The following is a 13,793-nucleotide window of genomic DNA, read 5'->3' as shown; positions in this document are numbered from 1 at the left end:
GGAGGAGTTAGTTAAATCCGTTACCTTTAGATCTCTCTGGCAGAAGGCCCTACTCCAGAGAGGCAATCCCATCCAAGAAACACTTTGCAGGCATTTAGAAGTCAGCAGGATACAAGCAAATACAGAATTTCTTTCTCAGACTAGGCTCATGGGTTCTCTTCTATGTTTGCACTGTGCACAGCTGACGTTCTGTCGCGCCGCGTGTTTTATGTGTGCTTCGTGTGACTAAGAGAACAAGACACAGCTGTTGCTCACAGACAGGAACTGTGGTGGTCAAGGTTAAACAAAATTCTCCCAGAGAGCCAGGGCAATATTGCCCATTTGGTTAGAGATGGAAGAGGGCCATTCGTCCTCACAGGCGCTGCTTGTTTCACTTGCCTGAGGGAGAAAAATGAAGTAAGACCTTACGTCTGGAGATCAAATCTCACCTTCTAAATAGATGTTGGTGTGCCAGCACCAGCACTGAGTGAGGAACTACCACCGCACTTTAGGGAATTGCTTTTGCAGCCAGACTTTTCTGAGCTGCTTCCAAGTGCAGCCTTCAGAGTTCACCAATGCAAGAATTAATTGTTATTTCTCACAGCTGATATTTTTTGCTATGGCATGACATGGTAGTATTTGACACCGAAGCCTTGAAAAGCCCTAAGATTAGGTACAAGACCACCAGTGTTTCCGTGGCACCTGCCTCATCACAAAAGTCATTCTCATGACCATGACCTTTCAGAGGCAAAAATTACCAGCTCAGCCTTTCTCTTTCTACTTAATCGCTTTCTTTTCAACTAGGTCACCTGAACAGCTTACTTTTCAATTGTCAAGAAGATTCATTACAAAAAATCCCCAAATCCAGAACATCCATTTTACTGCAAGCTACTTAAAACATGGTGAGTGATACTTGAATATAGAATCACGGAACTGTTAAGGTTGGAAAAGACCTCTAGGATCATCAAGTCCAACCGTCAACCCAACACTACCAAGTCTCCTAAACCATGCCCTGAAGTGCCACGCCTTACACGTCTTTTAAATACCTCCAGGGATGGTGACTCGCCCACCTCTCTGGGCAGCCTGTGCCAATGCCTGAGCACGCTTGCAGTAAAGACATTTTCCCTCATATACAATCTAAACCTCCCCTGACAAAGCTTGAAGCTAAATATTTGCTTTCATCCCATTGCTTCTTCCCTGGAGCGGAGACCAACCCCCCCTCACTCCAGCCCCTCTCAGGCAGCTGCAGAGAGCGAGAAGGGCTCCCCTCAGCCCCCTCTTCTCCAGGCTAAACCCCCCCAGCCCCCTCAGCCGCCCCCCAGCACACTTGTGCTCCAGACCCTGCCCCAGCTCCGTGGCCCTTCTCTGGACACGCTCCAGCCCCTCAAGGCCCTTCTTGTCCCGAGGGGCCCAAACCTGAGCCCAGCACTCGAGGTGGGGCCTCCCCAGGGCCGAGCACAGGGGCCCCATCCCTGCCCGGCTCCTGCTGGCCACCCCAGTGCTGACACAAGCCCAGGGGCTGGTGGCCTCCTTGGCCACCCGGGCACTGCTGGCTCATGCCCAGCCGGCTCTCAGCCAGCACCCCCAGGGCCTTCTCCACCGGGCACTTCCCAGCCCCTCTGCCCCAGGCCTGGGGCGCTGCCTGGGGTTGGGGTGACCCAAGGGCAGGACCCGGCACTTGGCCTTGTTAAACCTCACACAACTGGCCTCAGCCCATCGATCCAGCCTGTCCAGGTCCCTCTGCAGAGCCTTCCTGCCCTTGAGCAGACCTACACCCCCACCCAACTTGCTGTCGCCTGCAAACTTACTGAGGGGGCACTCGAGCCCCTCAGCCGCATCACCGACAAAGCCACTAAACAGGAGGGGCCCCAAAACTGAGCCCTGGCAACCCAATCGTGACCGGCCGCCAACTGGGTTTAGCTCCGGTCACCACCACTCTCTGGGCTCGGCCGACAGCCACTTTTTTACCCAGGAAAACGTTGCTCCCTTCCAAGCACAGCCACGGTGGTTACGCTGTGAGCCCGCACGTGCGCACCCAGAGCTCGCCCAACTCCACTTCTGCGCCCAAGATGCGGCTAGAAACGACCCCCCTCCCTTCTCCCACCCGCACCCGCAGCCGCCCCGTTTCTGATGCAGCCCACGACGCGCCCCACGCACGGGCGGAGGCGTCTCTCCTTCCCCGCCGCAGGCACGGGCGGAATCCCGGCTGCTGCATGCGCTGCCCCGGCTGGGAGAGGGCTCCCGGGGGACAGCGACCGCCTCGGGAGCGGCTCTTCCCCGCTGCCGAGGGCAGGGTCACCCGCGGCGCGGTGCCGCGTTCCCAGCCCCGCTCCGCAGGCGGCTCCGGCGGTCTCCGCCCGCCCCGCTGCCGCTCTCCGAGAGGGGGGGGCTCGCGGCCCTGAGCCCTCACCCCATCCCCCGCCGCCGCCGCCCCCCGTCCCGCCGCCCCAGCGCGGAGCACATGTGCGCGGCCGCGCAGCCCTACCTGCCGGCTGCCCGCCGCTCCTCTCCGCCGCCGCCCCGCCGCCCCCCGCCGCCAGCCCCGGGCCCCAGGCGGAGCCCCAGGCCGCCCGCACGCCTCCGGCACGGCACGAGCGGCAGCGGCAGCGGGAGCCGCCGCCGCGGCGCGGAGCGGCCCCGATGGCCCCGCCGGGCCGGGCCGGGCCGGGCCGGGCCCCTCCGCGGCGCTCCTGCGGCTGCTCGGCGCGGGGCGGCCCCCATGGCCCCGCCGGGCCCGGCCGCCCGCCCCGGCCCGCCCCGCCGCCGCCGCCCGCTCCGCTCCGCGCCCGGCCCCGGGGCTGCGCGGGGGGGCTGGGGCAGGGGGGCAGGGCTCCGCCGGGAGGGGGAAGGGGGCGGCTGGTGCCGCTCAGGGGGGGCCGCGGCCCCCGCCAAGTGCCGGGGTGAAGCAGGCGCCCTCTCCCATCCCCAGGAGAGCAAAGCTGCCTCAGAACCCCCCGGCCGCGCTCCCACGGCGGCTCCGGGGGGCATCGAGCGTCGCGAAAGACACCCGGGCGGTTCCTTTTCCTGGCCCTGGAAGCGCGTGTTCTGCAAGGAGGCGGCGGGAGCGGGCTGAAGGGCTCCGTGGGGCGGGGGCAGCACAGGAGCTGCAGGCAAAGCTCTGCCTCAGCCTCAGGACTCACAGGGCTCATGGGCAGCACCCCCTGCCCCGGCAGGGCTGCCACAGCGTACCCCGAGGCAAAGCCGCCAGCCTGCAGCCTGCTTCGAGTACCCAGCTGTCCTGGGTAGAGACTGGGGGTCCTCACAGCCCCTGGGGGCGTTGGCATGGCCAAAACCACTCTCTCCCGTCACTGCCTCTCCAAAGCCCTGCCTGGCAGGGAGGCTGCTAACCTCTCTCTCTCTGAAAGTGCAGCCTGGTGATAGTCTTAAAATAAGGTAAATGCAGGCTGCTGCCAGCAAAGTTGGCCGCAGGCGTGAATGCTTTGAGCAGACCCTTCTGCCTCTCTATGGGGAGATGGGGACAGGACAGGCTGTGAAATGCCTGTCCGAAGGCCCTTGGGGCCGAGGCCCCTCGCGACTCCCACTGGGGGACATTGCTGGAGGAGAGCATGCCAGGAGACGGGCTGTGGTGGCACGAGCCGCTTCCCTTCCCGCCTGCAGTCTCTCCTGCGTGCTGGTACAAGCCACTCGCCTGCACATCTGAGCTGTCGTATTTAGCAAAGCAGGCAGCCAAGCACAGGAGCGACTCTTAGCTGATGCGGTGCTGGGCTGAGTGAGGGTCTTGCAAAAATGATAGTGGGGACTGGAACCCCCATACATCCCCCTCAGTGCATCCGCACACAACTTGCTCCCTTAGCAGGCAGAAAGCGACTCCTGACTCAATACTGAGCTGGAGCAAAGCGATGAAGCAGGAAAAGCTTCAGTGGGAGTTTTCATACTCGGGGCAAGTTTGATCAGAGATGTGGTCACGTGAGCCTCTGAGTAGGATCCGTTTAGGAGCACACAATAAATATTGCCAACTGTTTCCTGCAGCACCAGGCCTTGTTAGCTGACTTGTGAGCCAGGCTGAGCGTTGCAGCGCCGCAGTGCTGTAACGAGCTGCTCCTCCTGCCCAAGGGACCGTTACGAGCTCACCTGAGGCTGAAGTGAAACATGGGTTCAGAGATCAGTGCCAGGGTGCCTGGGCAGCAGCCCAAGCTGCCACCCCTTTGCACCCAAGGGTTAAGTGGCATCGGTGGGTGCAGACGCTGGGGTACATTTTCCAGAGCTCATGTCGCTATCCATTTATACCAACAAGGTGCACACAGGTCTGTGAATCCAGGCAGGTTTATTGCGTTTCAAGCGGGAATAAAACTCCTCAACTCCGGGAGTATTAAAGCGCTGGCACTGCTTTATTCGGCACCGGGTGCGCGGGGGAGAATTCCTCCTGGCGTGCACACCTACCATAATTCCTTTTTCACATTTACACATGAAAGTTAACACACCACGCCTACCTAATACATAACCACTGACCTGGCTGGGCATCCCCTTCTTCCATTGGTCAATATAGTCTCTGCTTAAGTTTAAAGGTACAATGTGATTTTCATTCACTGCGCGTGCTCAGGAGGAGTGGCGGGGTAGTCCTTTCATCCCCCAATTGAGTTGGTGGTCGCAGTCTCCCCCTGCCAGGATTACCTTTCCCCCAGTGACAGTGCTTCAGCAATTGCCCGGTTTTTCAGGGCGGCTGGGTCCTGAGACCATGGAAGCAGGCCAGAAGACCTTGCCAAATTCTTTGCTGAAGCTTCTGGGAGCTGCTTCTTCCTTTACTATCCTTATGGGCAAATGAGGTAGAGCAGGATAAGACTGTCTTGATCACGATAGTTCAAAAGACCTCGCAGGGCAGCCAGATGGAAGGTGTTGAATGAGGCTGTCGCTGCGGGCGACGGTGAATGAGGCCGTCGCTGCTGTTGTGCCCGTCATGCCACAGCAACTGCCCGTCTCAATGATTTCCCATCTTGCTGCTGATTTCCTGTCCTCAGTGCTGATTTCTCATGCCGGTGAGGGTTTCCCATCCCCACGATGGATTCCCATCCCCACGGTGATTTCTCATCCCGATGATGGCTTTCCATGCCAGCAATGATTCCTCAGCCCCGTGATGGCTTCCCAGTGTCATGGTTTTAGCTGGGATAGAGTTAACTTTCTTCACTGCAGCTGGCCCAGTGCTGTGCTTTGGACTTGGTATGAAAACAATGTTGGTAACACACCGATGTTTTGGTTGTTGCTGGGTAGTGCTTGTACTAGTCAAGGGCTTGTCTAGCTTCCCATGCTCTGCCGGGTGCACAAGCGGCCGGGAGGGGAGGGGGCACAGCCAAGGGAGCGGATTCAAAGTGGTGACCAAAGGGACATTCCATATCATGTGACGTCATGCCCAGTATGTTAACTGGGAGGGGCTGGCCAGGGGATGGAAGCAGGAATCGCAGCTTGGGGATGGGCAGCATCGGTTGGCGGGTGGTGAGCGGTTGTATCGTTTGTGTTTCTGTTTTTTTCCCTTTTTCCCTTTTCCTCTCTGTTATATTATCATTATTATTATTATTATCATAATCATTCTTCTTATTCTAATTATTTTATTGTAATTGTTAAACTGTTCTTACCTCAACCCACAAGCTTTGTTATTTGCTCTTGCTCTTCCGATTCCCTCCCGCGTCCCACAGGGTGGGGGCAGTGAGCGAGCGGCTGCGTGTTTAGTTGCCGACTGAGGCTGAACCATGACAGCAGGACAGGCTGCAGGCTCAGGGCTCTTGCAAGGCTAAAAGGCCCAGCGAAACCAAGGTCTTCGCCCCTTGGCTATCAACCAAAGTCTTTGTCCCCTTGGCTATGGCAGTTGCCTCTGCCACCAAGGCTCAGGAGGAGAATCTGCACTGTGAGGTTTTCAGGCTCTACTTTCCCAAGGGCTCTGGTCAGGGCTTGGCCTTTCTGCTTCATGAAACTAGCTAAGGGTTTTCTCCCCATCAGGGACGCCTGCATTTTGCATTTTTTCAAACCATAACCACAGCCTCCAATTGCTTTCTCTAGAGAGTCCATGGGGAGGCTTTGTCGGTAACAGCCCTTAGTGGGGCCCATTAATGCTTCAAGGTACTTTGGGTTTTGCTTCTGACTTTGACTTCCTGAGAGGTTTGTTCAGTGTCCCGACAGTATCTGAGGTTCATGGACTCAGCCCCAATACACCGGGGGGCTCCTTAAAATACTGATGAGCCATGTCTCATCCTCTAATTTTCTTCAAATCCTCAAGACTTAGGCAGCTAATGGAGAGGTTTTGTAGGGGAAGAAGATTACAAAGAGCATCTAATACAAATTATTTTAAAAGGTATATTTACGACTTTTCAGTTTAGAAATGTATATTCCGTTGATATTGATCCAGAGTGTTTCTTCAAGGGGCTTGGACAGTTAGGAAAAGCAGGCCCTTAAGGTCCAACACTGTACGGACAACCTTGCTCCTCACCTCCCCAGCGCCAGCATTTCTCTCATCAGCTACCTGTGACTTGCGTCGCTTTTCCGTACATCACGCTTCTCCTCTGAAGTTTGCAGCTGTATGCCACAGCTCCTTTGCACCAACTCCCAACCCGTCTTCCTTAGAGAACTGGCTGTATGCAGGCACAGCATCCAGTAAAACATCGTAAAGTTTCATAAACAAGAAAAAACACTCTGCGACCATACGCTAAGTAGAAGCTGCGTCCAATGAGGTTACGTTTCTACGAGGGATAGTCTTATGAGGAACGTTTTAGAGTGATAGGTACAAAAAGGTAGATATAAATATAATTAAAGAGTCATCTAAGGAGACAACTAGACTGTTGGAAGACATGCAATATTTGCTCCCTGAACCTCACAGCAGCAGCGTAGGTGAGGCGACTCTGAATGAACAAAGAGCAAGGGAAGGAGAAAACTGGAGAATAATGGAAAGAGCCTTTGTGCGGACAGCCTGCTGAAACTCCTTAACACCCACCTAGATTGAGGGGTAATCCCTGCCTTAGTCAATGTGATCTTTTTAGGTGAGTCTTTATCTAGTTTCTAGCAGTTTCATTTTTTCTGCTCCTGATTTACATAAAAACCCTATAAAGCATAAACACTGTTGTTCAGTAATGCACATACTCTGGCCTGTGCTGGTAAAAGTTGGTTTAGGTCTAATCGGTTCCATATTTACCATTTGTGATAACAATTTGATTTCTTCGTGTAGGGCTGTGATCCTCTCTGCACTTTCATCAGTGGCTTTTTCTAATTCTCTTGACATATTTGCAATAGCTCTTTCTAGTTTTGCAACCCCGTAACCGTGGTATAAAAGCTGTTACAGAGAGGTGGAACTTAGTGCCACGTTCTGCCCGAGGGCTGTAAGACATTTTCCTGCAGGTATCAGTAGTTAGGAGCTACAGAGGCAGAAGAGATACTGGCTCTAACCTGAGCGGAGGGTGTTAGTGCACTTAGAATGCACTTTTCAGCTCAGGCTGAGGCCGCGTTTGGTGCCTTAATTTTGTCTTGTTTTACGCCACTGCATTGGAAAACGGGTTGTGTGGCTGTTGCAGAAACTGCTCACTAGCAACGTTTTGGCTCAAGGGTGTATCTGTGAGTGAGAAGCTGTGCAGGCACTTGGAAGCCACCTTGCACAGGAGTGTTCTCTCTGTCTAAATTATACTTTGGAATGTCTTGTGACTATAATTTCTTTTCTACACCAAAGGCTGAGCATCATTTCATCGTTCGTTTCTAACCGTGCTGTTTTTCCTGGTTCTACGTGTTGACCCTGTCAGGGCAGTACTGAAGTTTGATGGCAGAACATTTATGGTGCCTATACGTAAGAACTGTTCTTGGAGAAGTCTCTTTTAAATCTGCTAAATGGTGCTTGATTCTCAGAGGTGATAATGGCTTCTTATTCCTTAGTATGATATTTCAGTTTGATAATCTGCCGTCTTGATAGGTTTCAATACGATTCAAGAGTTTGGGATATGACTTTTCAGGAAGAAGACTTGTGAAGTGTTCTCATTCCTTAAACACCAAATTTGAGTGAAGCTTGAGTGAAGATGGCCTACTTGTTCAGAATATGCGAGCTGTCTAATCTTTGACAGTTCATTAACTGTTGCTTTTCGTAATGGGAATCTAGTCATAGAAGCAATAGTAATCTATGCTAAAAGTAAACAGGGTTTTACATATCAGTGGGAAAAAAAGGTGCGATGAACTCTCTTTTTCAGATGCTGGGAAGGCTGTCCTTCTTGGGCAGTGATGCATGGAAAGCGCTCTCGTGCCTGCCCAGTGCTTGCCTGGCATGCAGGGAGAGCTCAAAAGTGGCAGCTCCTGGTGGTGCAGCAAGGCTGGAGCCCCTCCAAGCACAGGCTGTTCTGCACCAGCAAGAAGCCCTGGGGAAACGGAGCCAAGGGAAGAGCAGAGCTGGCTTCTGCTCCAAACTTGCCGTGGGCAAGAGAGGCAGGGAGAGCCAGGGCACGAGGGGCACCTGGGAGGTGCAAGAGCAGCAGGCAAGAAGCAGGGGAAAGGCCCAGAGGAGCCCTGGCAAGGGGCTGTGCTCAGTGCTCGAGCGGACAAGAAGCAAGGCCCGGGGGCCACCCTGGAGGCCTGTCCTGGGAGTCGAGAAAGCTTCCTCCCCCGGGCGCGGGGCATGAGGGCCACTTTGGTGGAGCAGGAGCAGCAGGCATGCGGCCCAAAGGAGCCCTGGCAAGGGCCCGTGCTCAGCGCTGCAGAGGAAGGCAAAAACCCGCGGTGACACTCTCTAGCCCACACCGTGAGGGGAAAAAAGCCTCCCTCCCCCCTGCAGCTGCAGGGCCCGAGAGGCCATCTTGGTGGCGCATGCGCAGCAGGCAGTAACCCATCTCAAAGGGACCAGAGGAGCCCTGACAAGTGGACCTGCTCCAGGCTGCAGAGGAAGGCAAAAAACCCCAGGGAGCAGTGCCAGTCTGCCCGGGGGGAAAATTCCTCCCGGAGCCCGGTGCTGGTGATGCATGGGCTGTTCCCGGAGCACGTGGGCAAGACCTGCCTCCTCGTCCCACAGGCTGGTCGTGCCTGCCGGGAGATGCCCAGGCCTATTCTCCCTCCATGGAGTCGTCTCAGGGCTTGCAAGAAAAGCAGGCCATGGGACGCTGCTGCCTTTTATCCTGTCCCAGGGCGTGGGGACTGCTGCGTTGCCGGGTGGTGGCCCTGCGACATGGGGATGACACGGGGGCCCTCCATGCGCAGCCCCAGCCGCCAGCCCTCTGCCCAGCCTCCTTCGGAGGAAGGCTTTTGGGGTGCTGGCCCTGAGGCAGTACCCGTGTACCCAGGAGGCCCAGGGCTCTGTCCCTGCCCTTCGTGGCCATGCACTGGGCACAGCTGCCTGCTGGGCATCCCTGACGTGTCCTCTACCACTCGGCCCCAAGGACAAACCTCACGCTGTTACTCATAGAATCAGAGAATGTCCTGAGTGGGAAGGGACCCACAAGGATCATCAAGTCCAACTCCTGTCCCTGCACAGGACACCCCAAATTCACACCGTGTCTCTGAGGGCCTTGTTCAAGTGCTTCTGGAACATCGCCGGGCTGGTGCTGTGATGCCTCCCTGGGGAGCCTGTTCCAGGGCTCCACCATCCCCTGGGGGAAGACCCGTCTCCTAATGTCCAGCCTAACCCTCCCCTGGCACATCTTCCTGCCATTCCCTTGGATCCTATCGTTGGTCACCAGAGAGAAGAGATCAGCGCTTGCCCCTCCTCCTCCCCTTGTGAGGAAGCAGCAGACCGCCATGAGGGCTGCCCTCAGCCTCCTCTTCTCCAGGCTGAACAAACCCAGGGACTTCAGCCACTCCTTGTACGGGTTCCCCTCTAAACCCTTCACCAACTTCGTGGCCCTCTTCTGGATGCTCTCCAGTCGCTTTATATCCTTGATGTCCTGTGGCGTCCAACACTGCCCACAGCACTCGAGGTGAGGCCGCCTTCATACGGTTGGTGACTGCCCAGCTCTCCAGTCTGTCCAGATCCCTCTGCAGGGCCTCTCTGCCTTCACGAGTGTCAACAGCTCCTCCCAATTTTGTGTCCTCAGCAGACTGAGTTAGTAAGTTAGTATTCCTTCCAGTCCTGCATCCAAGTCATTTCCCAAGAGATTAAGAAGTGCCGGGCCCCAAGATGGAGCCCTGCGGAACCCCGCTAGTGACTGGCCGCCAGCCAATATAACCCCATTTACTATAACCCTTTGAGCGCAACCCCCCAGCCAATTGCTCGCCCACTGCATTACGCGTTTATCCAGCTCTATGCTGGACATTTTGTCCAGGAGGAGACTGTGAGAGACAGTATCGAAAGCTTTACTGAAATCCAAAAAGATGCCATCGACAGGCTTCCCTTGGTCAGCTAGGCGGGTAACCTTGTCATAGAAGGCAATAATATTCTTTGTTGAACGCCAACAGTCGCTCCCATTTGTCGTCAGTCTCCAAGTCTATACTCTCGTGGGACTGCTCCAGGCCTTTGCAGGAGGGCTTTAGCAACGGGCTTGTGGGGCGCGGGGCTGGTTGCCATTTCTCCGGGGCCTGGAGGGTGCTGGGCCGTTTCTGCAACACCTTCTTGGCCGAGTTGGACAGCCATGTGGGCCGGGGCGGAGGCGGGCGGGCCGGACGTCTGTCCGGGCTGGTGGGGGCTGGTGGGGGCGAGGCTCCCGAAGCTGCGGCGAGGCACCTGCGGAGAGAGGAGGCTGCTGAGGCCCCGCCATGGCTGCGGAGCTGGAGGGGTGCGGGGCAGAGCTGCACACCCCATGGGGTGTGGGCACCCGGCTGCACGTGGGAGCTGTGGGCACAGAGAGCTCTGTGCAGAAAATGAGGCTCCCCACACCCCTCAGCTGGGGCTCTGCTCCCATGAGCCCATGGCTCGTCCCCTCTCGGCCCTGACCGTCCTGACCTGCCTGCTCTGCACGTGCCGGGAAGGAGACCTGACCCCGGCAGACCGCGGGGACCAAAGCTGGGCAGGGCACTGCAGGGCCGGGAGAGCCTCCTGTCCTCCTTTCTCAGCGTGCCTGGCAGAGGCCAGCACTCGGCTTCCCTGGCCAGACAAGGCGGCAGTCTCGGCTCTCTGTTCCGTGAGGTGCTCTCCATCCTCTCTTCAGAATATATATCCAAAGAGCTACGTACCCCTGCACCTGCCTGTGCTGAGAACACGCACGCTGGCAGTGCTGGGGTGCAGGCGGGACAGGGTTACTCTCTTTCTCCAAAGCAAGGCTGAGAGCTGGGAAGGTTCCTCACTTGCTGGGACACCTTGGCCAAGGTGAACATCTGGAATTTACAGCATCACCTCACAGGCTGATTTCTGCTGCTAGGTTCTAGGGAGATGACACTATGGCGCTTCTCGCTTTCTATGGCAATGTCATCCCTCGTTGGTTTTCTTCCTGACCTTGCTCTGCCTACGTCTGTTGCTGGGTCTGCGCTTGTCGAGGCAGGGCCACTTTTAACCCACACTTGCAACAGTAAGGACAGGTTTCAGAAAAGAGTGCCCATGAGTTGAGAGGACAGTTAAAACATCTTACAGCAGAAATCTCAGGAGACTTTGGCCAGTAACTAACTCGGCACTCCAGAATACCCTACCTCGAAATGCTGCGTGGCTAATAGCACCCATCTCACACGGAAGTTTGGCAACGCCTCCCCCCTGCCACCAACTCACCGTCTTCTCTTCCTCCACAGACGGATCGCACAACAGGAAACCAACCCAAGCAGCATGGAGCCCAAGGCCGCCATGCCGCCTTCTGTGTAGTACTTCCAGAAATCTTCTGGATCCATAGCATTTGTGTTCCTCTTGCCACCCACGCCTGGAGGAATGACTCTGTGTGTTAGTGTGTCCTGCACACTACTGCTCATCTCACAGGAGGCCTGGCGTTGCCAGGAAATGTTCCTTCTCTCTTTGTTAGCTTCCCTGAAGCACTGAACATCCTGGGGCTGGTCCATAGAGGCATCAAAACCTCAGCTTCCCAAGTCTTCTGGCTAGGAGTGATAGATACCCACCAGGTGCTGCCTTGTCCCATTCCGTCAGGATTTCTGTTAGGATTTCTGATGACGGCTGGGAAGATTTGCTTGTCTCAGCTTTATACACTGCTCTTTGAGGACCTTAACGGAAAGTATAAAGTTAAATTCCTCACAAATAAAATCTTGAAAAGGAGTGCTTAGTCTGGGAAGCCGGTCAAGAGTGACCACTCACCCCAGCCATGCCAGGTGAGCTCCAGCACAGGATCCTGGCCAGAAGCTGGAAGAGCCCTCCCTGTACCCACACCTGCAACCAAACACCCACGCGAAGTTGCCATCATACATTGGTACATTCGCTGTCGGAACTGAATAGCAGAACGTTTAAGGGGATCGCATAACGACATGGCACACGCGGCCTGTATTGTTGCACCTGCAAGAGATGCCTCGCTCACATCTGGGCTTTGAGCTGGCAGCTCTCAAAGGAAGTAAAAAGCCATGACGTACCCATGCGATCTCCCAGCGCGTCAGCCCGGGAACCCAGCCAGGAAGCTGGATCTCCATCGCCTCCAGCCACGTCTGTAAACACAGAACAGAGACGCTCCCATGAAATATTTCAATGTCCTTCTTCAGAGCTGACCGGCAGTGAGTGCAGTTCAAACGTGGGATTGCTCCACGGCACTCGTCTCTCCCTTCCACTCAAGAGCGTCATGCCCCGGGCTGTGGGCTGGGTCTGTGTGTCCCACAGGGCTTCACCCAAGGAGAGCACTGCAGGGCTGGAGCAGGAATGCTCCCGTCTTCCTCAGCAGGCATCTCCCAAGGACGAACGTCCCCGAGGCTGAAAGCCAGAACGCGGTTGGGGAGCGGCAGAGCCACGGCCCTGGGCACGACTGTGGCCAGCCTGGAGAAGCGCTCCCTTGGGCTATTGCCTGGCCCCTGAGTTGCCGCTGCCGCTCGATGCCCACCTACCTAATCCCCGCACTTTCCATGGAGCAGTCCCTTCCCAAGCATTGTTTTTGCAGGGAGCTGAATCTCCTGCCCAAGGGGAAGGGATGCAGCCAGTACGGGTGGCCCTGCGATGCCAGTGTGTGAGCTGCCCCATCCTGCCCCAGTGAGGGGGGATGGGGCACTTTTGGGGGTGTTTTTGTGCTTCCCGTCTCTGGAATCCTTACACGTGCACACAGAGTACTGTTCTTTTATAACCTTGCCCGTGCAGGAGTCCTGACTAAATGTTGACCTGATCTTGGAAAGAACAAAGTGGAGCTTGAGTGAAGATGGCCGACTTGCTCAGATTTTTCTGAGCACTCTAACCTTTTACAGTTCCGGGACTGTAACTTTCCATAATGGAGATCTAGTAACAGAAGCAATGCTAACCTAAGCGAAAAGAAAACAGGATTTTAAATATCAGTGGAATATCTGCCCATGGAGTCATGTTCTGCAAAGGCAGAAGTCCCTTCAAAAAGCCTGTGCCTCCTTTTAATTTGATCTGCATTTGTTGAGTGTGTTGAGACGATAAAAGTCGGTGTTACCTATAAAAGGTTGCTTTTCTCTCTGTAAAGGGATTCTCTGAAGTGCTGTGTAATGACATACTGATATACGTTCTTACAAACTGACTACTGCTTTTTTCTGTACTGATGTTGTTTTCAGAATACACAGATGATGACGCCCTGATTCCGAGGAACTCCTCGGTAATTGTCAGAAGGATCCCTGCTGGAGGAGTTAAAGCTACCAGCAGAACCTCTGTTACGTGAGTATCCGTAAAGCGGTGTAGTCTTTGCTAGGGGGTTCAGTGAGGTCACTGGTTTAATGGATATTAGTTTACCAGTGGCGTTCCAACTGCATCTCCCTTGTTAAAGCGGCTGTTAGTTTTTGTTGTCCTGGGGTAGGTTTCAATGGACCTGTCCCAAAGCAGACTGACC

Source organism: Phalacrocorax carbo, unplaced genomic scaffold (assembly GCF_963921805.1).
Source record: "Phalacrocorax carbo unplaced genomic scaffold, bPhaCar2.1 SCAFFOLD_36, whole genome shotgun sequence".
NCBI classification, from domain to species: Eukaryota; Metazoa; Chordata; class Aves; order Suliformes; family Phalacrocoracidae; genus Phalacrocorax; species Phalacrocorax carbo.
The sequence above is the reverse complement of the archived record's forward strand: the minus strand, read 5'-3'. Positions refer to the sequence as shown.